The sequence below is a fragment of the Hetaerina americana genome, unplaced genomic scaffold (genome assembly GCF_022747635.1).
Source record: "Hetaerina americana unplaced genomic scaffold, ioHetAmer1.1.p SCAF_620, whole genome shotgun sequence".
In the NCBI taxonomy this organism is placed as follows: Eukaryota; Metazoa; Arthropoda; class Insecta; order Odonata; family Calopterygidae; genus Hetaerina; species Hetaerina americana.
In genome coordinates this window covers 50,001-52,500 of record NW_027287229.1, presented here as the reverse complement: position 1 = coordinate 52,500, position 2,500 = coordinate 50,001, and the positions used below count along the sequence as shown (strand labels likewise).

Sequence of the window (2,500 nt, the reverse complement as noted above, 5' to 3'; positions counted from 1 at the left end):
CCCGTTTACTCCCAAACGGTTTCACGTACTCTTGAACTCTCTCTTCAAAGTGCTTTTCAACTTTCCCTCACGGTACTTGTTCGCTATCGGTCTCGTGGCCGTATTCAGTCTTAGGTGGAGTTTACCACCGACTTTGGGCTGCACTCTCAAGCAACCCGACTCTGAGGAGCGCCCCTCCCGGGAGGCAAGCGCGGAGGTCGCACGGGCCTGGCACCCTCTCCGGGCCGTGGCCCCGTTCAAGAGGGACTTGGACTCTCCGGCGCCCCTCGGGAAATTGGACGCTCCCAAACGCCACAGCGCTCGGCGCCCCGCGGGGGGCGCGAGCTTTGGCCCTGGAGTCGATCCCTGTTCGCTCGCCGTTACTAAGGGAATCCTGGTTAGTTTCTTTTCCTCCGCTTATTAATATGCTTAAATTCAGCGGGTGGTCTCACCTGCTCTGAGGTCGGCCCAAATGATATAGTTGCCCGTGGAGAGGGAGTAATAACCGAGCCCCCACCGATCCGCAGGCGAACGCCGTCAAAAAATAACGAAGCGTCTCACCTCGACCGGCGGGGACGGGTCTCGCCCAATCTCCCGCAGAGCCCCCTATCAATCCGGGCGACGATCCATCCCAGCGAGGGATGCTCGTCGCCCCAGTACGCAAACGTTTCCGTTCGCGAACTGAATTGCCGGCCCTCAGCCAGGCGTAGCCCGGGAACAAAATCCGAGGGCTGCAATGTGCGTTCGAAACGTCGATGTTCATGTGTCCTGCAGTTCACAATTCGACGCGCAGTTAGCTGCGTTCTTCATCGATCCACGAGCCGAGTGATCCACCGTTTAGAATTTCTTTCTTTCATTTCATTTTATGTAAAAAATTCGTTTCATCGAAACATACAAACTGGGAATTTTTTCCCTTCTTTGCGAGCGAGTTGGGCGTGTGTCTTTTAAAGCCGGCTTTTGAAAGCCGGGCACCCGACTGCTCGCCTTCTTTGTCCCTTTTTCTCTTCACCAATTCGTTCCAAAGCTACGATTTTATAATCGAAAGCTGTAATGATCCTTCCGCAGGTTCACCTACGGAAACCTTGTTACGACTTTTACTTCCTCTAAATGATCAAGTTTGGCCATCTTTCCAGCAACATCGGCGCCACCGGTGTTGAGGCGGCGAGCGCCGCGCACCAGTCCGAAGGCCTCACTAAATCATTCAATCGGTAGTAGCGACGGGCGGTGTGTACAAAGGGCAGGGACGTAATCAACGCGAGCTTATGACTCGCGCTTACTGGGAATTCCTCGTTCATGGGAAACAATTGCAAGCCCCAATCCCTAGCACGAAGGAGGTTCAGCGGGTTACCCGGGCCTTTCGGCCAGGGAGGACACGCTGATTCCTTCAGTGTAGCGCGCGTGCGGCCCAGAACATCTAAGGGCATCACAGACCTGTTATTGCTCAATCTCGTGCGGCTAGGAGCCGCCTGTCCCTCTAAGAAGATAGCTACGTCGGAAGCATAATAGATTCCGACGCCTAGTTAGCAGGCCAGAGTCTCGTTCGTTATCGGAATTAACCAGACAAATCGCTCCACCAACTAAGAACGGCCATGCACCACCACCCACCGAATCAAGAAAGAGCTCTTATTCTGTCAATCCTACCGGTGTCTGGGCCTGGTGAGGTTTCCCGTGTTGAGTCAAATTAAGCCGCAGGCTCCACTCCTGGTGGTGCCCTTCCGTCAATTCCTTTAAGTTTGAGCTTTGCAACCATACTTCCCCCGGAACCCAAGAGCTTTGGTTTCCCGGAAGCTGCCCGCCGAGTCATAGAAGGAACTTCGGCGGATGGCTAGCTGGCATCGTTTATGGTTAGAACTAGGGCGGTATCTGATCGCCTTCGAACCTCTAACTTTCGTTCTTGATCAACGAAAACGTTCTTGGCAAATGCTTTCGCATCGGTTCGTCTTGCGACGATCCAAGAATTTCACCTCTAACGTCGCAATACGAATGCCCCCGTCCGTCCCTATTAATCATTACCTCGAGTTCTGAAAACCAACAAAATGGAACCGAGGTCCTATTCCATTATTCCATGCACACAGTATTCAGGCGACCAACGGCCTGCTTTGAGCACTCTAATTTGTTCAAAGTAAACGTGCCGGCCCACCAAGGCACTCGGTGAAGAGGACCAAAGAAGGATAACGGAGCCTCGCGGACCCCACCGGCAGGACGTCCGGACCGGCCAGTTGAGCACCGACAAGCGGCGAACCGACCGTCCGAGACACACCTCCGACTACGAGCTTTTTAACCGCAACAACTTTAATATACGCTATTGGAGCTGGAATTACCGCGGCTGCTGGCACCAGACTTGCCCTCCAATAGATCCTCGTTAAAGGATTTAAAGTGTTCTCATTCCGATTACGGGGCCTCGGATGAGTCCCGTATCGTTATTTTTCGTCACTACCTCCCCGTTCCGGGAGTGGGTAATTTGCGCGCCTGCTGCCTTCCTTGGATGTGGTAGCCGTTTCTCAGGCTCCCTCTCCGGGAT

At 53.8% G+C, this 2,500-nt stretch overlaps 3 non-coding genes across 3 annotated transcripts in view; all 3 read right to left on the bottom strand.

Moving 5' to 3' along the window:
• Positions 1 to 445, bottom strand: part of LOC139695739 (large subunit ribosomal RNA) — a 4,115-nt gene extending 3,670 nt beyond the window's left edge. Inside the window, exon 1 of the ribosomal RNA XR_011702378.1 lies at positions 1 to 445. This exon is cut by the window's left edge and continues 3,670 nt beyond it. This is a non-coding gene — a ribosomal RNA (large subunit ribosomal RNA).
• Positions 446 to 669: 224 nt separating this feature from the next.
• On the bottom strand, positions 670 to 824 carry LOC139695747 (5.8S ribosomal RNA). The gene has a single exon (XR_011702384.1). It is a non-coding gene; the product is annotated as a 5.8S ribosomal RNA (ribosomal RNA).
• Positions 825 to 1,027: 203 nt separating this feature from the next.
• The window catches only part of LOC139695730 (small subunit ribosomal RNA), a 1,865-nt gene continuing 392 nt past the window's right edge, over positions 1,028 to 2,500 (bottom strand). The window contains exon 1 of the ribosomal RNA XR_011702370.1: positions 1,028 to 2,500. This exon is cut by the window's right edge and continues 392 nt beyond it. This is a non-coding gene — a ribosomal RNA (small subunit ribosomal RNA).